The sequence below is a fragment of the Mauremys mutica genome, chromosome 4 (assembly GCF_020497125.1).
Source record: "Mauremys mutica isolate MM-2020 ecotype Southern chromosome 4, ASM2049712v1, whole genome shotgun sequence".
NCBI classification, from domain to species: Eukaryota; Metazoa; Chordata; order Testudines; family Geoemydidae; genus Mauremys; species Mauremys mutica.
This window is the reverse complement of record NC_059075.1, coordinates 138,559,956-138,585,040: the sequence shown is the minus strand read 5'-3', so window position 1 is coordinate 138,585,040 and position 25,085 is coordinate 138,559,956. Positions and strand designations below refer to the sequence as shown.

Here is a 25,085-nt window from a genome sequence, read left to right as displayed (position 1 = left end):
GAAACACTGTAAACCTATTAATTCATCTCCTTTGCAAGATTTGTGCTTTACTTTTCATCTTCAGAGGCTAGTTGGTCCTTTGGCCAGTGTAGTTTTGCTGCTTCAATCTGAGGAGTGATTGAAAGAATCTAATTCCCTTCCTGCTTGTGAGCAAAGCGCACACACCCTGCTTCCCACACAGCTGTTCCTTTGCAAGATGAGGTGGTGGGTCATGCTTTACGAATTAGAAATGTGTTGAAAACTTAATGGAAATCAATGAAGAGGAGAGAACACTGTTTAACTTTGCATATTACACATCTTTGGGCTTCCTGCAGCAATCGCTAGCCTTTCCTGATATTTCCTACCAGTAACGCTACATACTATCATACATTAATTCTTCATCTGTGGTTGTCAGATGAGGGAACCCAGCAGAATTTAGCCAGCATGTGCACATTGTGTGTCCTTAATGTGACAGTTCAAATTAAGGTAAGCATGTGCCAAAATACATTCAGTATTTCTAGGTGTGTTGCCACCTATCGTATAGATAAATTCCCTCCAATCTGCTACAAAAATATTTCATCTTTATCTTAGAAAGTTTAAAGCCAAAAAAGTTGACCAGTCTTGTTTTGCGCAAATTAAGCTTAGTCCACCACTTTTTAACATTCCTGGGACTGTAATCACTGTCAATTTCTAAAAAGTTGCCATGAGGAGGCACGGTCACCTTGCAACACTTGCAGTGCAAATATTCCTTTCATGCAGCAGAGGGCGTAACTTGACCTCTTATCACAATTTTTTTTTCCCCTCCTAGTACAAATAGCTTGTGAGTTGTGTGTTTCACAATGTGCTGTATTGCAATAAGCTTTTTTTTTTTTTCTGTTTTGTGATCTGGCAGTTGCTCTGGTACATTTTACAAGGCCTATTTCAAACAAGTGAAAACTGGAAATATTCAACTCTAGATCATCAGTTTGTTAAATCTTGTGGCATCTTGCCGGTCCGATCAGGAGTGTCCGTCCTCATGCTTCAGGATGGATGCCACCTGCTTCCTCTCTGGGCATAGGACCAACCATAAGTCTCTTGCAAAATTATATCAGGGCCACAATGGATGGCTAAGTGCCTGCATTCATCATTATTCAGCAGAGCACTTGGGTACATCCTTAAGTGTTTTGCTGAATTGGGGCCTATGTATGGGGTCTTACCACTCCCCTGAAATACCTGGTAGTTATATTCCAAATTGCAGTGTGGACTGATTCATGCCATTTCCTGTAAACATCTGCTTTCAAACGCTGCTGTTGCTTGTGCATTGTCATATCTCGGTGTTAATAGAACTTGAATTCCCATTTATAGTGGTAAAACAGGATCTGGCTGTTAAGTTCCTCTAACTGTTCTGAATTACCCTCTCTACTGTGCAGTAACATATATAAGCACATTGCATAGCTATATATTTGGCTTCCAGCTGATACTCAAGCATATCAGCTCTCTTCCCCTCTGAATGCCCCCCAATTTCCTGCCCTTGGCAGGTATACTAACTCATTGCTCATTTAACTTGTTGCATAGAGTCCCTTGAAATTGGTTCCTTTTTGAATGCAGCTGTGGCTGTAGTTTTTATAATCCTTAAACATTGTTACTCTGCTTCAGTAGAGGATGGGAGGCCAGTAGCATGTGCTGCAGCATTTTTTTGGCCTGGCAAACAAATACTGTCTTCAGTGGTGCAAAGTATAAATATGTGAAGCCAGGGGCTGGCTGACCAGATTATTTTCAAGCAGTGCTTTAGGTGCAGGATTGCCCTCTGGCAATGCCCTTTCCAACATAGGGTTGTTGGGATCTCTCTTGCAGCATTAGGATCTCAAAGCTTTTTTTTCAATTGTTCAAGCACTGCAATGTGTACATACAGCTGTGTGGAACAATAAATCAGGAGTGTTGCATCCAGTTGAAACTACAGGATTTTTTTTAGCTTAGCACAGTGTAGATACCTGCAACAAACTCTTTATTCATGCACAAAGCATCACATCTAATAGGGGTTCGGGACCTGTGTGTTAAGGCTTTTAGCTGTCTTCCTCCCCTCTATTGAATCTTCAGATGTAACGGGCTAAGCATCTTCCTTCCTGCTATCTTGTTTTTTGCAGAAGCTGTGCTGAAAGACACAAAAATATAGTGGCTTTGGGTCTGGGGGGAAAAGTACTGTTATCTAGGGATAAGTACCATTAGTGAAGGATGTGTGGGGTGGGGAAGTAACGGGAGCAATATTGAAGTCAAATAAGTTCTCTTTCAGGAGTTGTCATGGCTACAGTGCCTGCTGTCTCTGGATGAACGGATCCCCAGCACCGAATATGACAACAGGACTGTCCATTGTTAAGTGCATATCCTGTAATGAAAGTCTGCCTCTGGAGCAGCCCAGTTCAAACCTTTCATAGTATATGGTAACAGGCTCATAAAAATAAGTGAGCTAGAGGCCCTCCATCCTAGTGAAGAATATAGACTCTTAGTAAAGCAGTAGTGATATCGCTGTTTCATGGCCTTTAATAATAAGCTATGATTTTTTGATACAGGGCACAATGAAGAGAATAATTTAACACCCCATCTTTCTGTTCTTACTGTATCATCTAGCTGGGCTGAGACTGCCTTTCTTTTATCCTTGCGGAAAGTGAGAGATGTCTGAGCAAACCAGCATCTTGTGGTGGCTAATTTCTTAGGTACGGTTTGCCATGTGTCACTTGGCAAAAATAACTACTTTTAATCTTTCACTGAAGCCTGGGGGCCATGTGGCAAGCGGTCAAGGTGAATCAAGCCTAGAAAGATGCTAGTAGAGATACCTGGAGCCCCCTGTAATGTGGGGAAAGACTGCCCTGGGGAATATGGAATAAAGAGGAGACATGCGTCTGAAAAGGGTATATGTCTCCTGTACACCTCATGCATTAAATAAGAGCACTAAATGTATAAAACCTGAGATACGATCTGAGAGTGTTTTCTTATTAGCTTGGTAATAACATTGTGGGCTAAAACATTTCCAACTCTGGAGTTCATATAGATCAGGAAATGCTAGACTTTTTGGTTTTCTTTCTATAGGCATAGGTTACTATTCCAATTCTGTTATGCCCCCTGGGGGTTAGGCATTGGACCCGTCTTCACTATGAACACCAATAGCTAGCCTTAGAACTAAAGAGATCAATAAACTAGATGCCTCTTTTTAAACTCACCAGTGAGTAAACTGTAGGTCAGGTTCTGCACTTAGCTTAAACTCCTGCAATTCCCACTAACTTCACTTTGGTCCTCTGTCTGCACAGGATTTTTGATGAACAATGAAGGATGTCCTGGAATGAAATATAGATGCAATTCTGTACAAATTTTGGGAAGGGGTTTTATTGGCATTTCATTTATATTCCATAGTTATAAATTGTGCTTTAACTCCCAATTTGACATTCATTTCCAAGTGTCTCTCTCAAAGGAGGCTGGTATTTTATTTTAATCACTTTGTCTTTCAGGTTGAATAACATCCATTCATGTTTTGATAGATAAGATGCTGTTCCCAACAGCAATGAATTTCCTGTTGTCACACTATCTCTGTCCCATAGCAGTTCTAACTAGATATTAGGCCTTGGTGGGAGTTTTTAGTTAGCGTTATCAATTAGAGGTTTCTCGGCACTGGGTTCTGTTAACTTTGTACACTACAAACATTTCCCTTTTCAAACATTTTTGATGAATGGGGGAGTTTAGGGTCATGAGAACTGTCCTGTCCCCTTTTCTGAGATGAAGTTAATACATACTACTTGTAATACTTTGCTCTTTCTGCTGACTTTCAGCCAAAGGTCTCAGTGTTTTATAGCGAGATCATTTGAGCTTTTTCTCATCCCTGCAAAGTTAGGATTTTTTTTTTCTGTTTTGCCATGTGTAAACTGCAGATAATAAACTGAGACAACAGTTGAAGTTACTTGGCCGAGGTTACACAGTGCAGTAAGTTGTCCATCCAGGCATCTTGGCTCCACTCTGAACACTATAAATTACTGCATTTTGCCTCCCCCTCCCCCCCCCCCCCGAATGTAGCTGAGCCTGACCTGACATAAGTCATGGGTTAATAATCCGTGCTGGTAGACAATTCTAAATGTCCATAAACTCTATATCAAGCTGTATTAGCGTAAGAGCATAACTGCCCTCATTGATTTGACCCCTGTAACTTAGTCGCTGACATGATTTTTTTGAATTCAAAATTTGCATGTAAACTAGAGTATTTGACAAGAGCTTGGGCTTCAGCTTAGCTCAAATATTTTCTTTAGCTTTTAATCGAAGAATCAAGAGGTGCTGTAAGTTTTATTCCCTGCCGTGCTGCAGACTTTCCTCACTCATCTGGCCTAGTTACTTACCCTTGCTATGCTTTACTTTCCCTACCTGTTAAAACTACTGGATAAACCATTAGAGAATATGTGGTAGGGACCAATCCTCCATTAACTGGGGTAGCAGATCTAGGTGACTTTTTCCAGCACTGACATCTGGGCATTGACATTTGATAGGTTTCCCTATAAATCCAAATTATGGACAGCTGAGTCCATTTCCGGATGAGATTTATGCTCCTTATAAATGGGAATATTGAGAATTGTATATTTTGTCTAGTGCTGTTGTGGAAACTACTCTGATCCCATTCTGACAGTGCCCATTACATCAACTGAGCGCTCAGTCTATCAGACAGAGGGAGCCAACATCTAGGATAGCTGCTCTGGGGTTTCCAATGATGTTGCGTGCTTCATCCTGAGGCTAAGGCCCCGTTTTTCCCTGGATAAAGAAGTGCTTTGCTGAATGTCAGTGACCCTGTGCTAGGTTTTCTGGGCTACTGGGGCTGAAACTGAAACATCAGTGATAATAGAATTTATCAAACCATTTTTTTTTTAAATATTGCCCCATTCATCCCTTGGGTGTGAGTTGATGGAGCCGAGCAAGAGGTGAATATTTCTCCATTATATAGATAATCATCACAGCTCCCGTGTGAGGCAGATCAGGATTGTTAGACAGAAATCAGTGTCACAGCTGGGATTAGAACACTAGAGTTCCTGGCTCCTAGAACTGTGCAGAACTCATCTCTTCCTGGAAGGATGGGTGGGGAAATAGAAAGGGGTGGACAGGACAGGACAGGGGAGAGAGAAAAGACAGGCCATTAGGATGGAGTTAAGTAAATATCTGTTGTAGCTACATGACCACCCCGTGCCAAGCCATCTGTCTTGGGTGGGCTGCACGTGCAGAACACAGCCTCCCACGTGTTTCTTGCCACATCTTCCCTTTTCCTTCATTTACAGAGCGGCATCCTTATTCTGACACTCCCATAGTATCAGTTCAATAAACCTTAAGGGTTGTATCCTGTTCCAGGCAGGGGGATGGTTTTTGCCGTCTTTGTTATGAGCCTGAGGGCCCCAAAAAGCCATCTATGTCATCAGGCAAGGATTTAGCATATCTAACAGCTGCCTCCAGCCAGCGCTTTGTGAATGAACGTAGCTGGAGCGCCTTCCTTCTGTGATCACTTCCTGCTTCCATGGTGCAAATCTTTCAGAATAAACACTGGGAAATATTTGCACAGTGTTCTATAAACAGGGTCCATGGTGTTTACCTGAAGCAAACATCTTCTTATCAGGCCATCAATGCTTTTATAACAGAGGTGGGAAAGGGAAAGGAAAGAAAAAAAAAAGATTCCAGATCAGCTGGTTTGACTACAAACTTCTGCAGAAAAATGACCGAGATGGTTCGTGAAATATTTCCTTGTTGAGTCAATGTTCCAGGTTTCCTGCTTCATCTAGTAATCATTGACTCTGGGCTGGGTTGTTGGCTACTTTGCTGCTCTGCCACCCCTGCAGCTGGGTTGCTGGAGCAAGTCCCCATGGAAATTCTCCTTGCAATCCTGGCTCCAAAACAATCTCCATGTCAGATTGTTTGTATACAACACAGCACTTTATCCCACAGCTCCTTAGGTTGTATTTACCTGTTTGATCTTAATACAGGCAGTAAAATAAATGATTCCGATTCAGACTGGGGGATTGGGCATTGTTCAGGTTTGCAAACTGAGAGTTGTACACGTCTCAGGGGTGCACACGTGCACAAGTGTGTGCGTATGAATGGGGTACGCTGTACATGTGTGTGGATATCTGTATTGCTGCCATGACAGTGGATGTTGGGGTCTTGCAGGTCAGTTTCCCATTGGAAACATTAAGGCAGAGAGCAAACTCTTGATTTTTGCAACAGCTCTTCAGTACAAAATTATGTCACAGAGCTAACAGCAACACAGCACGTCTCCAAACATTGAACAATGCTCATGTGCTAAGAAACAGACCTTATTACAAAACCTAAACCTAATTTCCCCAATACTAATTTCTCCCTACTGTTACTCACACCTTGTCAGCTGTCTGTAATGGGCCACTTTCTTACCATTTCAATAGTTATTTTTCCTCCCTTGGTATCCTGCTAATTGATTTATCTCATTAGACTGACTTCATACTTGGTAAAGCAACCCCCATCCTTTCATGTATTTATACTTGCTCCTGTATTTTTCACTCCATCCATCTAATGAAGTAGGTTCTAGCCCACAAAAGCTTATGCCCAAATAAATTTGTTCGTCTCTAAGGTGCCACAAAGACTCCTCGTTGTTAGAATTTATAAAGGCTTCTCTACGTGGTGCCGTAATGCGTACCTGTGGTGACGCACCAGTACTCCCTTAATGCACACTAGGGAGTTTCTAGAGCACGCCAGCAGGGTCTACACGAGCTAGTTGGTGCACATTCAAATTCACAACCCACTGTTGCACATTGCCACACTGTGTAGGCAGGCCCTAAGACCACGTGTAACTCCTGGTGACTCCTGCCATAACAGTATTTATGTATTAAGTACCTGTGTCTCTAGATATGTGTGGGGGTGTGAATTTCTGCATATTCATGAACATACACGAGTCTGAATATGCCTGTGTTTATGGATAGTCTCTGCATGTTCAAATGCACATGGCATAAGCCTTCTCACATGCATGTTTCTAGGCAGGTGTTACTAGCAGGGGATGGAACTGACGTACTGGGATCCAGCGAAAGCAAGGAAAAAAAGATGCCTTTCATTCAACCCAGGAAAGGCTTTGCATTGTTAAAGTAACTAAAACAGCACTAAGTGAAAACCATCCTTAAATCTCCTGCAATGTGCGAGCTTTGTTGCAGATTTCTTTGCTCGGGTGTCAATACAGTTGTGACTATAGCAGGGCTGCAGGCTGGTTTCTCGGACCAGTGCCGCTAGCGTGGGTTCCACTGTAGGATGGAGGAGGCCTTTGTGGTCCTTTTCATTCAAAGCAACTGTCACTGTTTCCCTGCAGCCCCCATTTGTGTGGTCTCTGACTGCTGCGCTTGGACTCCTTCCGCCGCCACCGCGAAGAGCAGTAAATAAGCTGCGGGGTGCAGACTACGCCACAGCTCTGCAGTCATCCAGCTCCATAGCCATCCTAATCCCTGTGACTGCTCCTGCTGTGCACAGCTGCTGTGGGAGAATATTATCTGCTCAGGAGGCAGGGCTGTCCAATACAAACTGTAATGTGGGTCTGGCCTGAGGCCCAGACTTGGGCAAAGCAGCCAGAGGTCTCTCTGACCCATTCTCTGCAGTCCCACAGGGCTGCCTCCAGTTCCTTCTCTAGGTAAATGGGGCTGTAAGCATCATCAGCAACAAGCTACCTGCTTTCCTACCCTGTCATACTGCAGAGGATGGATTGGGAAGGGAAGCCGCTGCAGGGGGAGGGTGCACAGCCCCAGGAGTTTACAAAGCTCTTTGCCAAACAGCAGTAGAATGCTGGGGGAATCAGGATTCCTGGATTCTGTTTCTGCTCCTGGGAGAGCAGTGTGGACTGCCGCTTACAGACAGCATTGCCAAGCACAGGGATTTAGGACACACGTTCTGAAAGGCAGCAGGTCTGCAACTTGGTCCTGCCATGTTAGAGGTCTGGGTTCTCTTCCTGCTTCTGCCAGAGTGATCATTTGCCATCTCATTTATTGTGAAAAGAGGTTGAGAGTAGGGGGGTGATACCTGCCTCCCTTTTTAGGGTAAAGGCATATGAAACCATGTTAAAGGATAAAGGTCTTAAAGTGCACACAAAAATAAGCTACCGTCGGTGGAAGAGGTCAGCTTAGAATGCACTCCCAGCCCAGTGCACACTTGGAGAGTGATTCTGTTTCTCTTATCCATGGAAGCAGAGAGGGGGAATCCAAGCCTCTTGAGATGTCTGCAGATAGGGTTGCTTTTTCCCCACTAGGCAGGCTGGCTGTCAGCCTGTTTTAGTAAAAAGATATTTTAGTCTGCCCTGGGTTGACACGGTCATTGACCAAGAGGCTAAGTGGTATGTTCTTAAGCTGGATTGATCTATATGCCCCAGTCTTCCTTACCAAAAGCTTGGCCACATGATCTTTCTTGGCTTTTGTTTAATTAAGTCTCCCTGAAGTTAACACTGCTACAGCAGCAGCACCCTTTTGCGTGCCCTCCACCCCCCGAATTCAGCTTCCAAACTGTGTTTGATTCAAATCCAGCTATAAATAAAACGTGACACATGCACATCCTGGAAGGCTCTTGGGGCAGTGAGGAGAAACCTCCTCCCAGGCTCCGAGGGTGGGGAATGTGTGCACAAGGCTGAACTTCAAATAAAAGGACAAGTTTCGAAAGTGAGACTCTGTCACAATCTATGGCTCACAGGCCACCTTCAGGGACAAGGAAGCACAGGGCTGGGCACTTCAGCTTGCACTCTCCCTGTCTGTGTTTTACATCCACCCGTTGTCTTTCATCAGATGCTTAGACTGCAAGCTCTTTGGTACAGAGACTGCCTTTTTGTTCTGTGATTGTACAGCACCTTGCACCTGCAGAGTCCTGGGCCATGACTGGGGTTGGCAGAAGCTACAATCATAAAGTTCTGAAAATGTATTGCAGTGCTTTAATACTGATGGTGCATGGCCCTTCCCCTGTGAGAAGTGGATTGAACTAATTCACAATAAGACACTCTTATTCCAGAATAAGAGTCTCCACACAGGCAGTTAATCAGGAATAGCTATTCCAGAATAACTCCCCATGTAGACAAGCCCTAAGCCTTTAATGTAAGTGCTTATAGGGCATTAGCAAACTTGAGGGAGACTCCGCTATCTGTTACTTGCCTGGCACCAAAGGGCTGTGAGTCATGCAGCTGCGCCAGGCTCAAGCTGTGTAGCTATGGTCAAACGGATTCCATGTAAGGCTGGTGATGGGGGATCCGTGTTCTAGTCCCACCTCTGCCGCTGACTCTTTGTGTGATCTTGGATGCGCCACTTCCCTGCTCTGTGCCTCAGTTTCCCCATGTGTGAAGTAGGGGTTAATGATAGTTACTGTGAGATCTATGGATACCAAGAACTAAGTATTTATAAGTAATTGGCCAATTCAGTCGCCTCAACCTCTTCCATACCAGGACCTCTACATCCATCACCTGCCTATCCAGAATCCTTTGGGGCAGTACTCTTCATTAAAGCTATCCCTGGGTATTGACTGGATGGCTCACGGAGTACATTAGCTGCAAGTGGAGCAAACATGCTTCAGGGATTGGCTGGAGATGGGGGATGGGAGCTGACAGCTTGCTTGGTGTATGAGGCAGAAGAGAAAGCCGTTCCCTGTCTTTGGCTCTGCAGGGCTAAGTGGAGGAAAAGTGAGCAGCTGTGACTTGCAGGGAGCAAATACGCAGGTGAGAACAGAGATATTTTCCCATTTCTTTTTATGTCTAGCCACACTAATCAAACTGGGCTATTAAATCATAAAGCAGAGTGCCACCAACCGCACCCCAGCGAGCTGGAAATCCTGCCCCAACAGCTCTGGCTGCTCCACCTGGTGACAGAGAGGCTTGATTGTCTGGCACCCAGACGGTGCAGAAGTAAAATAACCTAGTGGAAGGGGAAGGTGGGACCAATGCAGGCCCAGCACGGAGCGGTCTCAGGAGAATCCCAACGCGATGCAGCAGCGTGGGATGGATGGAGCCCGCCTCCTTTGGCCTCCAGCCGCCAGTTGCTTAGGAACCCTGCAGCGGGGCACATCACTCGGGTCACAGGCAGTCAGGGCAGCACACCCGTGTCACAGCAGAATGGAAGCAGCGTAAACATGGAGGGGGAGGATGAGAGAAGACTGTAGGGCAAGGTCAGAAACGCCCTCAGAAGGAACTCAGGCAGAGCAGCCATGTCCCCCATAGATAGGTTCTGCCTTGGCTTCTCCAATTGCGGCCGAACATGTTTGCTGTCTGTCCTGCAAGGTCTGGGCATTTCACCATTAGTCTGGTTACAGGTCAGTCCTGGCCGTTATACAGCAGGACTCATTTCCCACATGGTGGGGGGCCTGCTGGAATTGCTGCCAAGGCTCTCTTAGACCGAGCATCCACCCAGAATGGCCCAGTATTCTAGGAGAGGAATGTGAGGCTCCCTGCCCCATGTGTGCTGGGAAGTGGTAACAGTCTGATGTGATCTGTTTTAAAGAAGGGAAAGGGAGGGAAGTGGGTGTGATGGGGGGCTGCTCTTGGGTTGGGGGTTAGGGTGGGGAAAGGTGACCAAGATAGTGCTTGTCCTCACTGCAGTCTCCTTAGCTCACGTCTGTTGTCCTTGGGGAGCTAAGGGTTAATCAGCGGGCGAGCTCCAGGAAGCCAGGTGTTAGCTATCGATCAGAGTGTGTGTAATGATTAGTGACAGGCCAACTGCCAAAGGGCCTGTGTTAAGGTTCAGAGAAGCAACCAAAAACTCAAGAGATGTTTAACGTGCACCACTTGGGTCTGCAGAGGCTGCAAAACACCAGGAGAGGCCTGGTGCTCCCTGCTTCAACCAAACAGGGTTGGGTCCTCTCTAACGTACACCTGTTTTACACTGCTGTCAGTCCATTGCCTTCAGTGGGGTTACTTCTCACTGATGCTGGTGTAACTAAGAGGAGACTCAGGCCTGTCTGGAAACCAGAGGAACCCAACAACAATGCAAAGTTAGCAGGAAGGTCATTGCTTTCCTTTAAAAGGTTTGGTTTGCATTTTACACAGCAGCTCGGGCAGGCTATTTCCCTCGAAACAGCTCATGCATCTGTAGCAATGACATGTCTTCTGGCAGGGATCCCTGGTTTGTTGCAGCCAGTGGGCAGGGCCAGGGACAAAGGACAGAGCAGCTGGGGTATGGTAGACACTGTTCATACTTCTAGCTGCACCCCTGCCAGGGAGGGCAGGAGACTGAACATGCTGCCTATAAGACATGTGATAACTCTACGGGTGAAAGGAAACAGAGGCTAAGAATGCAGTCTGGCAAGCAGCTGAGTGAATGCTAACGTTAGTGTTTGTCTCACACTGGGCAAATAGGGTAGATACATCTGAATTTCAAACACTGCTTAGCAAAAATCAAACAAGTTTCATGGGGAGCTTTTCGCATCCCCTGCTGCAGCCGCAGCGACACTGGGCTGCCAATGCTGAGAACCTTTCCAGTATCTATCAGGAACGTAATCAGGGGAGTGAGTTTGTTTGCTTGGCTGGTAGAGCCCTGGGAATTCAGTAAGGGTTTCACCTCAGTGTCTGGGGTTTCAAAAGGACTCACGGAAGACCTAGAGGAGCAGGAAACAAGGGCTGCAAGCTATGAGAATGCAGGATAATCAGCCACTCCAGCCTCCGCTGTCACCGCTAAGGCCATATTTCCAAGTAGTCAGTGCCCACTAGGGTGACCAGACAGCAAATGTGAAAAATCGGGATGGGGGTGGGGGTAATAGGAGCCTATATAAGAAAAAGACCCCAACATTGGGACTGTCCCTATCAAACCGGGACATCTCGTCACCCTAGTGCCCCCAGCCAGGGCCAGGTTTTTCAGAAGCGGACAGCTCCCTCTGAGAGGCTGCTGGAGAATTTTCAAAAGAGCTCAACCCTGGACCTGGTTCAAAATTTTCTATCAAAACTGTTTTGGGTTTTTTTTGCCAAAACATCTGGTTTTCAGCTAAACACAGTTTTTCACGGGAAGTGTGTGATTTCGGCAGAAAATTCCAACTTTTCGCCAACTCCCTCCCCCGCCCCCAACAAACAGCAACTTTTCAGCTGAAATGTTTTGCTTTTTTTAACGACTAGTTGACATTTCCCAAGGAACCAAGCTCCACTTCCCAACTTGCTGTGCTCAGGCCTGGAGCGCTCCTGAAAATCTGTCCGAAGCTGTGGGCGCTGACTGCTGAGCCCTTTGAAAAATCCCCAGTCCCTGCCCCAAATGCAATTCTCATCCCTTCCTCTTGCAGTAAGTAGCAGGTTTCCCTCCATGGCTCCCTCCATGCTCATCTGGCAGGCCCCACCCTTGCCTAGCTCTTCCTGTGGCTTCACCTCTGTTACATGCTATCTCCTGTGCCTAAACCCACCGTCCCTGTTTTCTTCTTCAGGAGTCTCCCCTTGCCTACTTCAGATCCCATCTCTTCACACCTCCCCCTCCTCATTAGCAATCCCCTTGCCTGAACTAGTCCATTAAGCCTTGCCTAGGCACAGTGTTTGCACCAATTAGCTACATTGGTGTAAGCCTCTTATGTGGACGTGTTGATTTAGGCTCTGGTCCTGCAGTGAGACTCCCGTGAGCTCCGTTGAACTAAATTTGCTCACTTTCAGTGGGGTTCCACCCACGCAGCGTCCATTGCACAGATACTACCCTGATGAGCATGGTGTACGACAGGGGTCAGCAACCTTTTGGAAGTGCTGTGCCGAGTCTTCATTTATTCACTCTAATTTAAGGTTTCATGTGCCAGTAATACATTTTAACGTTTTTAGAAGGTCTCTTTCTATAAGTCTTTAATATATAACTAAACTATTGTTGTCTGTAAAGTAAGTAAGGTTTTTCAAATGTTTAAGAAGCTTCATTTAAAATTAAATTAAAATGCAGAGCCCCCCGGACCGGTGGCCAGGACCTGGGCGGTGTGAGTGCCACTGAAAATCAGCTCGCGTGCCGCCTTTGGCATGCATGCCATAGGTTGCCTACCCCTGGTGTATGATCACATAAAGAATAGGATATGGGCCTGGAGCAGAAGGAACTGTGTGTGTCTGTGTGTAAAGCATTGTGCACATCTGTAGCTCTGCATGAGTGAATAATAGCAAGAAATCCCATGCTGTGGCTTGACACAGCAGTGAAAAATGCTTCCACCTAACTCTAGCATTGCCAACCCTAAATAATGTATAACAAATAGAAGAAAGGGGAAATTGATAGTAATAATAGTAAATCAGAAGTCAGGAACTGTAGAAAATTAATAAGGCACAAAGAATGTAGGCCATACTTACAGGATGTGGGAAGCCAGGACTGAAAAAGATTTTGGGGTCGTGAGGGATAATTTTCTGAATATGAGCTCTCAGCGTGACCTGTGGTCAAAAGAGCTAATACTCTTTGTACTGGAATGCATAAACAGGAGAATCTTGTGTAGGAGCAGAGAGGTTATTTTACCCCTCTGCTTGATACTGGTGCAACTACAGCTGGAATACTGTGTCCAGTTTTGCTGCTCAGGAAGGATATTGATATATTAGAGACGTTTCAGAGAAGAGCCACGGGAATGACTAGAAAACGTGCCTTATAGTGAGACAGTCAAGGAGCTCAATCTATTTGACTTAACAAAGAAAAGGAATTATTTTGGGGAAGTGTGATGGGGCGTCTACCCCACACTAGCCCATAAAGGGTTAATTGAACCCTAGGGAGGCTATACAACAGGCAGCCAATTGGAGAAGACCCTAGGGAGTCTATGACAGCCAATTGGAGAGGGCTATGAGGGGCAGCCAATCAGGGCTGGGCAGGCCCATATAAGAAAAGCTGCAGGGCAGAGCAGGTCCCCTATTCCCTGGAGCTTGAGGAGGGAGGAGGACTGGCTGCCTTGCAGGCAGAGGGCAGCCAGCACCTTGGACAGAGCAGTGCTGGGCAGGATCAGGGGAGCAAGAGCGAGCTGACTGCTGGCATGCTGGGGTCCTGAGACAGGGACGGAGAGGGTGCTGGGGGCTGTGGGGAAATGGCCCAGGGACATAGACTGCGGGGTTGGAGGGGACACAGTACGTGGCTGCCATCTACAGGGTCCCTGGGCCAGGACCCGGAGTAGTGGGTGGGCCCAGGTCTCTCCCTACCCCCACTTGCCACTGAGGAAGTGGCTGGACAGTGGACTATGGTTCCCCTGGCAGTGGAGAGAACAGAGTGTGACACAGCCGGAGGGCTCTGTCCTTAAGAGGACACCAAGCCCTTTGGGACAACACGCTTCCTGGAGCAGATGTGATGGTGGCAAGACGCCACCAGACAAGGGTGCACTGGTGAACTAAGCTAATTCCCAGGACAGCCAGCAGGAGGTGCCACAGCAGTGAGTCAAACCCCGTCACAGGAAGTTCTATGGCCTGTGTTACACAGGAGGTCAGACTAGATGATCACAAAGGTCCCTTCTGCCTTAGAAGCTATAGGGGGGAAAAATCTTCAGAAATCATGTATGGACACCAAAAATCATGAGACTCCCAATAATAAATGTTGGGTTCTTTTCATTTGCCTTCTTGTTGGAAGTTATGCTGCATCAGGTCACCTTTTCAAGCTCTGCAACCAAGAGGACTAGATACCTGCTTTTATATTTTTAATAAAAACGGAGATTCTCCCCCAATCACATGACTCCTGGAACTGGCCCCTCGATAGAAAGACCCAACTATCACAAGACTCCCAGTGAAATCACGAGAGATGGCAGCTCTATAAAACTGGCCAAGTGCTGCTACTCTCTCCACATGGAACTGGGGACACAGCCCAGAGAGGCGGATGCTCCATTAGCCAGGGCACAGGAATAAGCCTGCACTGTGTGGCCGCTATAATTTTCTGGGACACACAAGAAAAGGAAATCATAACATGTTTTTTCAAACCTTCAGGCCCAGACGTTGTGTAGCCTGGCAACAATCCAGCTGCAGTTAATGTCCCTCCCTGGGAAGCCTGGCCTCATGCCTCTCACTGGCAGCAAACACCGGGTGTCATTCCTGTAGCTCCTGAGAGTCTCCCCCTTCACCTCAGTTCTGCCTGCTCAGCACTCTTGCAGGGTCTAAAAGGCATGAAAGCTGGAACTGCCCTTCCAATAACATCCCCTCCGTTTCCTAGAGCAGTCAGTGACATTGTTCTGAGGGTTCCTTGGCTAGCCTGGGGGGTCTTAGTAACTTCAGCACTTTTGAAAATCTCCCTTCAGTCTCCTGTCCCTATGAAGAGGGCTGGGGTGAACCTCTCTCCCTGGCATTCCTCCTGCATTTCAGAAGCCTGCCCTGGACTTCTTTCCATAACCTGTTCATCTCTTTCTTCTCATGCTTGTGAAATGCTGCACAAGGCACGTGCACACACAACTATTGTGTGCACAAATTATATTCCGAGCCCTCTTGGGGTATCACGATGCTGAAACCTTCCCCCGGAGTGGGAGGAAAGCTCATTAGATCAGAGCACTGTCTGGCTCCCGCACCTCCCACTGAGACAGGACACAAGGATTATTTCCTAAAACAGGCTCACCCCTGTCTCTAGGTTAGGGCAGGCAGCAGCAGCAGTGGCAGCTTCAGTCTCCTTTCCCCTCCTCTCCCTTTGGCAAAAACGGTTGGTCTTCAAGAACACTCAGAACAAAACCCAACTGTTCCAATGGCTCCTCTCCAGCTTTGCTGGCAACTCCTCCAAAAGCACCGAGAAAATCCTCGGGAGCCAGCTGCCTCTCACCTCACGCTGGAGAATGAACATGTTGTGGACTAGGGAGACAGCACAGTGCATTGGACTCTGGACTGGGAATCAGGAGACGTGGGTTGTCTTCCCAGCTCTGCCCCGAGCTGCTGTGTGTCTTTGGGCAAGTCACTTCACCTTTCCCCTGCACCCTTTGGGTTGTCTGCTTAGACTGCAAACGCTTTGGAGTGGGGACAGTCTCTCATTGTGTGTGCATGTGCAGCACCCACACAATGAGGCCCTGCTCTCAGGTGTCTACTGGAATACAAATAATAATAGACTCTGAAGTCCATATCTAGGCACTGAAATCAGTAGTTTGATTTTCAAAGATACTGAGCACCCAACATCTTCTATTATCTTCAATGGCAGCTACTAATCTGGAAATCTGTCCGCTGATCTTGGTTCCTAAGTATGGCATTAGCAGCCTTGCTTTAGACCCCCAGCTCTGAAAATCCGGGCCCCTTGTTTCTTCTCCTAAGAGAAAAATGCATGAGAGAAAAATACATTTCCTGTTTAGGGAGAATGAGAAGATAAGCCCTAAAGTGCAGCTGTCTGCTCTGGCCACCCTCTGTGCAAACAGCCAGCATACCCCTTTGCTCCCTTTGTCAGCTCTGTTGCCTTTTTTTTCCCTTATAGATGCATTAGACACAATTATACACAATCCATCTCCCACAAGGATCACTTTGAGCTGGCACGAGAGTCTTGGGAATCCAGGGAGCACACAGGGCAAAGCAGGAGAAAGCTTCCTAAACTCACAAGTATCCAGCAAAAATTCCTCCCTTAATTCCAGAGGAAACTTCAGTGAGCACTAAATGAATATGTCACTTTGCAGTCAGCACACTTTCCCTCCAGAAAGAACAACGAGGAGTCCTTGTGGCACCTTAGAGACTAACACATTTATTTGGGCATAAGCTTATTCACCCTTCCGTGTCAACTGTTGGGATTAGGCTACATCTACCCTGTTTGAACTGGCCTCGTTAGCACTGACCCCTCACTTGGTAAGACAACTCCCATCTTTTCATGTGCTGTAATATATATACCTGCCTACTGTATTTTTAATTTTAGCATCTGATGAAGTGGGTTTTAGCCCACCAAAGCTTACACCCAAATAAATATGTTAGTCTCTAAGGTGCCACAAGGACTCCTTGTTGTTTTTGCTGATACAGACTAACACGGCTACCCCTCTGAAACCTGTCCCTCCAGAGGATCTCCAAGGGCATTATAAATAACGGAGCCGCCTAACACTTTAGGCAAGGTGTGGAGAGAGGAGCTTATTTTCTCACTTTACAGAGAGGCACAGAAGATTGAGATCATACTGCAGGTCAGTAGCAAGTCTGCAATGGAACCAGGGGCCGGATTCTATGCTGCACCTTTAAGGTGGCCCAGCACAGAAAGGTGCAGCCCAGGAATGAGATGGGCTTTGCCCCTTCCGGATTCTGAGGTTTAAGGCAACTTCCTCACTCCTGCCAGTAGGTTATCCCCATGGAATGGATGGAGTCAGAGCACTGCAGTCATGCCACCTGCTGCCAGCATGCCCCTACGCTGGGACTGCGAAAGAAGGGTGCCCATATGCTAGCGGGTTAGGGTTTTGCCTATAACAGGGTTCAAAAAAGAACTAGATAAGTTCATGAAGGGTAGGTCCATCAATGGCTATTAGCCAGGATGGGCAGGGATGGTGTCCCCAGCCTCTGTTTGCCAGAAGCTGGGAATGGGCAACAGGGGATGGATCATTTGATGATTCCCTGTTGTTCATTCCCTGTGGGGCACCTGGCATCGGCCACTGTTGGAAGACAGGACACTGGGCTGGATGGAAACTTTGGTCTGACCCAGTGTGGCCGTTCTTAGCTCTGCAAAAGGAGAATTCCCCCAGAGGCCTCTCCATTGCCTTTCCAGGCCTCCATGGCAGGGACTGGAATCTGGCCCAAGTCTCCTGGCTCACAGTCTCCTCATTGACATTGCCCTAACAGTTGCTAGAGAGGCTGAGCTGAATCTGCCACACTCCTTATACCCTGCACCAAATTGCCCAGGTTCAGGCCGTCTCAGTTCTCTGTTCACTCACTCTGGGTTCTGCTTGCCACGTGAGCTGCTGACACCCGGCCCGTCAAGATTTTGGCAGATACATCAGGCACAGCACGTACCCTGGTATGTTAGATTTGGATAAGCCCAGGGTAAATCGGCAATGTGATCTAATCGGGCACAAGCATCTGAAGTGGCAGTTAGTGGCAGTTAGCCCAGCACTTCCCCTTCCTCCTGATAGATGTAACTCTTGTTAAGTAGATGTTTAACTTAAAGCACGTGGAGTCAGTGGAACTAATGCTGTAATTAACGCTACGCTGGATCGGGGAGAGCATGCTCAGCGCCTTGCAGGATTGAGCCCTGAAACCATAAACTATAAAATGTTTTTAAAATTCATAGCTGGGGCACGAGGGTGGGCAGTTTGGCTGGCTCAGGAGATTTGCAGCTCTTCACCTCTAGCTGACCAGCTCAAATACAGCCCAGCGACTGAGAGTTGTTATTGTAGGGTGATGGATCAGAGGCCTCTGTGTAATGAATTTGTCAGGTCTCAGCCCAACCCCCTGTGGACAAGCATCAACACCACTCTCACTGTAATGTTGAAGGGCAGCATGGAGGACGATCTCACTGCCACTGCCCACACTCTAACAGTCCTGTGGCTAAACGGCATTGTCTTTTCACTGCCTGACAGTCACATTAAAATAATAGAATCCCACTGGTGACTATAGCCCTGCCATTCCTGCTGTACTGTGCTTACAGTGTACAGCCGCACATACAATGCACCTGAGCTGCGGCCAGACAAGCACTGCAGGTGAGGAGGCTGTGCCCTTCTGGTCCATTTACGGCTGTAACTTTCCCACCCCATCCTGGGTGTCAGTCTGGCACATTAATATTATGTATTACTTACACAGTGCTGAGTGCTTTGCTGACAGCTAAGAAGGATACGTCCCTGCCTGAAAGAGCTTATCATTGAACATTTTCAACAAGATGCAGTGGATGATAGCAATGAGCAGTGGGGGGGGGGGGGGAATAAATGGAAAGCAGGGCAAGGATTACGAAAACAAGATCCTGCAGCTACTTAGGGTGCCTGTGGGCCTGTCTTGTTCCAAACAGATCCATCCTCTGGACCCAGTTCAGCAAAGCCTTTCAGCACAGAATCCATCCCCATTCAGCAAAAAACATAAGCACACGCTTAACTTGAAGGCAATGGGATTTAGGCAACGGCTTAAAGTTAATCATGCACGCGCGTGCTTTGTTGAAGAGGCATGAGCCGGGGCCCGTGTGTGCGTGTGCACACATCATGCATGCCTCGTACAGAAGATGAAATGTGCAGAGTAAATGTTAGGAGTGATCGTTAATAATTATACTTGGCACGTGTGGTGTTTTTCATCTGTTGATCTCAAAGGGCTTTACAAAGGTGAGTAAATATCGTTAGCCTCATTTTACTGAGGGGGTGAACGAGAAGAGACATGTGAAGGCTCAAATGCTCAAGAGTGACCCCTCATTATGAGCACCTCCGTTTGTGAGAGCCTAGCTGGAGACGCTTTGGGCCTGATATTCAAAGATGCTGAGCAGCCATAAGCAGCACAGGCACTGAACCGGTAAACGGTGGTGTGGCACACATGGGCATCTCCACCGAGCTGCCTTCTCGGGCTCCAGAATCTCAGCTTTCATATCGAGTTTCCAGCTGTTATAGCTGGGAAGAAAACCATGAAAATGTAACTGATACAGGGCTGTCTGCCTGAGCTTGGATGCTGGGAAAGGTGGGACCTGCCCCCTTCATTTCAGTGATAATCATGTAAATGTCAACATCATTAACCATTTCATTGCTCACAGAAGCAGGCAAACAAGGAGAGGAAAGATCATGGATCTGCGCCATCTGCTATCAGTGAGGTCCCATTTTGGCTCCATGATTGGGTGGAGTTTGGGAGATGCCATCACTTTTTTTTTTCCTGCCACAGTCAAGACAGAGCAAAGCCCAAGGTGCCTAGCAAAGCTCATGGGCATATTCAAACTCCACTGAGCACTGGCCATGCCCTCGAGCACCCCCGACCACATGTGGGACATCTGCACAATCTACTGTGAGCAATGCTTCATTTTGATGATGACCCAATGGGCAGAGCTGATTTCACAGTGGAGCTTGGAAGAGTTTTGCCACATTGTTTCCCCACTGTTCCCCCCATTCCACTCTTAACTCCAGCTGAAGTCAACAGGAGCAGCAGATGCTCAGCATCTTCAAAATTCCAAACCAAGAAGTCTCAAAGTGGGCCCCTCGAGAACAAAGTCCCCCACCATTACAGGCCACCTTCAAAAATCTGGCTGCTTGTAGCTAGCCCAACGTCACACAGAGAGGTGGAGGCAGAACTGGTACTAGAACCCAGAAGTTCTGACTTCCACACTATGGCTCTAACCATTAGACCTTTGCAATGCATCCTGGAGGCATGGTGTTTTGGGAGTCAGACATATGTTCCAGCTGAGAATGCACCATACAGACTACACTGAAATAACACTCACACTTACCTAATTACCCATCTATAATTATAAGTGAACAAGGTTTCCCCAAATAGAAAACATGGACAGCTCTGCCCACGCAGATTTACAAGCATAAACATAACGAGACTCTTTTAAAATGTGCTTCCAGCTAAATATGGACTGGAGGGAACTTTTGCAGGAAACAGCAGCAGCGTTTCCACCCGTCAGCCATCCCAGTGAGCTGTGCCAATGAGTCAGTTCCCATCGGTTCAAGTGACAACAAGTGCAGGTGCTCCTGTGCTTTTCCCAGCAGTGCGCGGATTCCCTTCAGCAAACTGTTCAGGAGGGAACAGCTGCTCAAAGTGAAAACAAGACTGTTCATACACAACTGATCCAAACTGGAATACAAAGTGGGACTGAGACCCAAGCAGAGACCCAGTGGTACTCAGCTAAGGGACATTGTAAAAATAAGTGTCTTTGTCTCTGCAACTGATAGAGCTGGGTGAATATATTGCAAAACAGTGGGCCAGATCCTCAGCTGATGCATCGGCATAGCTCCATTGACTATATGCCAGTTTGACATCAGCTGAAGAACTGGCCCAAGTGACTGTTTGCAAACACTAGTTTGAATTAAGAGCAGCTGTTCGTGTCCACCACATTCCTGCCTTTTTTTCATCTTCTGTTCATGAACATTCGCACAAACAGATAGTTGTTCACACAGATGTTTGGGGAATGGCTGTTCTTCGTACGGGCACCCGTCTTTACATGTGGATGAGGGGATTCATGGATGAACAAGAGCATTCATTATTCCATAAATCATTCCATTCAGGCATCCAATCAAAGAGAAAAATATATATATACTGAGTGACTTAAGCAACAAATCACACGCCATGAACAATGAATAGGGGACTGGTCACAAACTGCCCATAGTGTGAAATGTGTTTGCATTCAGTTGAAACAATTACAGATTAGAGGGGATGGAGAGGGAAGGTCAATACTGTGGATAATTCACAATCAGGGATTAAAAAAAAATTGGGGCTAAATTGTTCAAAATGACTAATGCCACACATTGGTTTGTTATTGTAGGGTTGCTGATGGCCTGGGCATTGGGGGCTGTGTTTTCTAGTTTGTTCAAGGGCTCTGTGGTTCTTATTTGTTATTGTAGGGCTTGTCATAGGTGCTGAGACTGCATGCCCTAGATTCTTATTGTAATGTTGCACAGGACCACGGGTTGGTGTACTCTGTATTATTATTGTGGGGTTGCTCACAGGTATTTCATCCCTGTTGAACGGAGTCTAGTGCCTGGAAGCCAGCTTCATGGACCCTGGTGAACCACTTCATTATACAGGGCATTAATGTTCCTGGATCTGGGTCAGCCAAGTATGGTGCTACGGTTCTGGCACGGTTCACTGGTGCCACTTGAGTGAAGTGGTCCAGCACCAGCATAGATAGTGTTAGGTCTCAGGAGCCTTCTGGGTTGACAGAGTCTAGTGCTCTGGATCCAGCACATTTGACATTGGTCATCTACTTGCTTGAAGTGACTTGGCTGGAGCCCAGTGTAACTGGCACTAGAGTCAACCATGGTGGTGGAAGTTGAGTTTGTACCCAGTTCAAGTGAGCCTTGGGCCCACCTAAGACTACATAGTTCGGTGGCAGAGATCCAGCACATTTGCTTGGCTAAACCTCTTGTCCAAGTGTCAGCAATACCCAGATCTCCAGGATAGTCAACTGGGGCTCTGGCATTCCTTTCCTGGGAGTCTCTCCTGACAAAATCAGGCTGGGGTCCTGACTAGGACATGGTATGGCCTTCCTTGCCTCCCGAGTCCTTCCGCTGGGTTAGCTGTTGTTTTACTGTAGGCCTGCTGGAGGGCACCTGGTTGGGTACTGTGTTATTGTAGGGTTGCCCAGCAGGGCTGCAACCTGTGGGTGTTATTGTAGGGTTGCCTGGGGGGCTGTGCCCTGTGGTGTGTTATTGTAGGGTTGCCCGGGAGGGCTGCGACCTGTGGTGTGTTATTGTAGGGTTGCCCGGGGGGGCTGCGCCCTGTGGGTGTTATTGTAGGATTGCCCAGGAGGACTGCGCCCTGTGGTGTGTTATTGTAGGGTTACCCAGGGGGCTGTGCCCTGTGGGTGTTATTGTAGGGTTGCCCAGGGGGTTGCGCCCTGTGGTATGTTATTGTAGGGTTGCCCAGGGGGCTGTGCCCTGTGGTGTGTTATTGTAGGGTTGCCCAGGGGGCTGTGCCCTGTGGGTGTTATTGTAGGGTTGCCCAGGGGGCTGTGCCCTGTGGGTGTTATTGTAGGGTTGCCCAGGGGGCTGTGCCCTGTGGTGTGTTATTGTAGGGTTGCCCAGGGGGGCTGTGCCCTGTGGTGTGTTATTGTAGGGTTGCCCAGGGGGGCTGTGCCCTGTGGTGTGTTATTGTAGGGTTGCCCAGGGGGCTGCGCCCTGTGGTGTGTTATTGTAGGGTTGCCCAGGGAGGCTGTGCCCTGTGGTGTGTTATTGTAGGGTTGCCCAGGGGGCTGTGCCCTGTGGGTGTTATTGTAGGGTTGCCCAGGGGGCTGTGCCCTGTGGTGTGTTATTGTAGGGTTGCCCAGGGGGCTGTGCCCTGTGGGTGTTATTGTAGGGTTGCCCAGGGGGCTGTGCCCTGTGGGTGTTATTGTAGGGTTGCCCAGGGGGCTGTGCCCTGTGGTGTGTTATTGTAGGGTTGCCCAAGGGGCTGTGCCCTGTGGGTGTTATTGTAGGGTTGCCCAGGGGGGCTGTGCCCTGTGGTGTGTTATTGTAGGGTTGCCCAGCGGCTGCTGCTCTTTTAACATGCATTTTAAGCGGGGAAGGGAGGCATCTGTTTGAAAAGCAAGAGGCTCTCTCAGTTCTCTGTGCTGACGCCAAGACAAGGGGGCAGGGCAGGCTGGGGCCCCGCACGCCCCAGGAAGCCCGGGGCCGCGAGGGGATGCGCCCCGCCGGGGCAGTGTGTCCCTCCCGCCCCCGAGCGCCGCGGCGGCGCATGCTCCCTGGGAGTGTCCAGCAGCGAGGCGATTTAAAAGGCGGCAGAGCGCGGAGCCGAGCGGAGCAGCCGCCGGGGAGCCGGGCTGAGCCGAGCCGGACCGGGCCCCCTGCCCCTCTCCAAGGTAGGGCGAGCGCGCGCGGGTGGGTCCCCTGCCCGCCGGGCGCGGCTCAGACTCTGCCGGGAAGCCGGGGCTGCCCCCGGCCGGGGAGAGGGGCCAGAGAGCCCCGGCAAAGGGCGAGCGGGGCGCGAGGGGTCCGGCCGGGCTGCCCCATCCCATGGCCGCTCAGCCGCCTCGCCCGGCTCTCCGTGGGAACTCGGACCCCCACGCGCGGGGGCGTCTGACTCGCACCTAATCCCCGGGCCGGCGGTTCTGGTGGGGGACACGCAACAGCCCTTAGCAAAGCCTCTGTCAGAGAGTCCCTGCTCCGCTCTCCTCCGCTTTGGGCTATTGCTTCCCTGGGGGGCCAATCAGTTCTGTCCTGGGGCTGCCCTAGGAGGACACGCCTTTATTTTGGCTTTTTTTTTAAAAAAAATAAATGTTTATTCCTTTTCTTATCGGGCAATGAAATAACTTCATCTCTGGATCTGGCGTGTTTATTATGACTTTTCAGTGCTTTCCTTTCCCCAGGTTTGTGTTGTGCTGGCTCTACTTAATTCAAAAACAAACCAGGAATCTGAACTATGTGGAACTCTGGGGTTGCTGAAGTTTGTCAGTCGTCTAATATGACTGTAAATATATATACATAGATATTCAGTTTTGACATACTCCAGCCTTTCCCTCTCCTGCATAGAGCAAACAACATGCTTTTAACACACTCCTCATCTGTCAAGGGGGTGAGAGACCACAAAAACTGGCTCTTTCTGAAGGAGGGAAGGGATTTTGAGGACTAGCACTCTTCCTGTAGCTGTAAATAAATGTGTTCTACCTCTCCTGAGGTATTTGAAAAGGTAGTCAAACGTGGTGCCTTTTTAAGTAACATTAGTAATAACAATGAGGCTATTGGAGACAGGGAGCTCTTTTTAATATAAAAATATAGAAGTAGCTTTAGTCAGCACAAATGGATGGTGTAAAAGTGCAGGACATAGGTGAGAATGTCACGTCAGGTAGCGCCGATAAGAAACCAGTGTGTGGTGTTGTGTCCTCCTGATCCAGTTTTGTTCTTGGTGGATTTTGTGTATTACTCTTCTGGCTGCTTTTGTGCAGTCCAGAAATTGTTACATATATTAGTCCTAAACACTGGAGGGAAGGGGAGGAAAGTCTAGGAGAAGAGAGATGAATCCGGACTTTCCAGAATCCTGAGAGACTTGCAGGGACAAACCAGCCAATACGGTAATTAACCTGAATCAAAGAAAACAAGCATGTCACAAAACTAGTAATGTTGGTATGAGCTGAATTCCTGATGGCCACGCTGCTTTAACTGAGTAGGTACCAGTTCATGTTTCCCTGCGTGCAGGGCCCTCCTAAATTCACGGCTATGAAAAATGCATCAAGGACCGTGAAATCTGGTCTTTTATACAGCAGTGGTCCCCAAACTTTTTTGTCTGGCGGGTGCCGGAGGACGAACCACCGAGGACTGTGGTTGGAAGACGAGCATCTGCTGAAATGCCGCCGAGAAGCGGCAATGTCAATAGGCGTTGCCGCCAAAATGCCACTGACAAGCAGCGTCATCCAGAGGCGTTGCCGCCAAAATGCTGCCGAAAATCAGCAGCATTTCAGCAACGATGCCTCTGGATGCAGCTGCTTCTCGGCAGCATTTCGGCGGATGCTCATCTGCTGGACAGTACGTGGGCGCACTTAGAAGCCCTGGCGGGTGCCATGGCACCCACAGGCACCGCGTTGGGGACCACGGCTATACAGATTTCACGGGGGAGGCCAGTGTTTTTCAAATTGGGGGTCCTGCCCAAAAGGGAGTTGCATGGGGGTCACAAGGTTATTTTAGGGGCGTCATGGTAT

The 25,085-nt window shown here is 48.0% G+C and overlaps 1 protein-coding gene across 2 annotated transcripts in view; it reads left to right on the top strand.

Annotated features, from left to right (window-relative positions):
• The first annotated feature begins 23,145 nt into the window (after window positions 1-23,145).
• Window positions 23,146-25,085, top strand: part of SLC45A3 (solute carrier family 45 member 3) — a 37,749-nt gene continuing 35,809 nt past the window's right edge. The window contains exon 1 of one of the 2 annotated variants that reach the window (XM_045012568.1): window positions 23,146-23,252. The gene's annotated coding sequence lies outside the window, so the exon portion shown is untranslated. The remainder of the gene's footprint in view (window positions 23,253-25,085) is intronic. The other variant, XM_045012567.1, reaches the window with a different exon arrangement.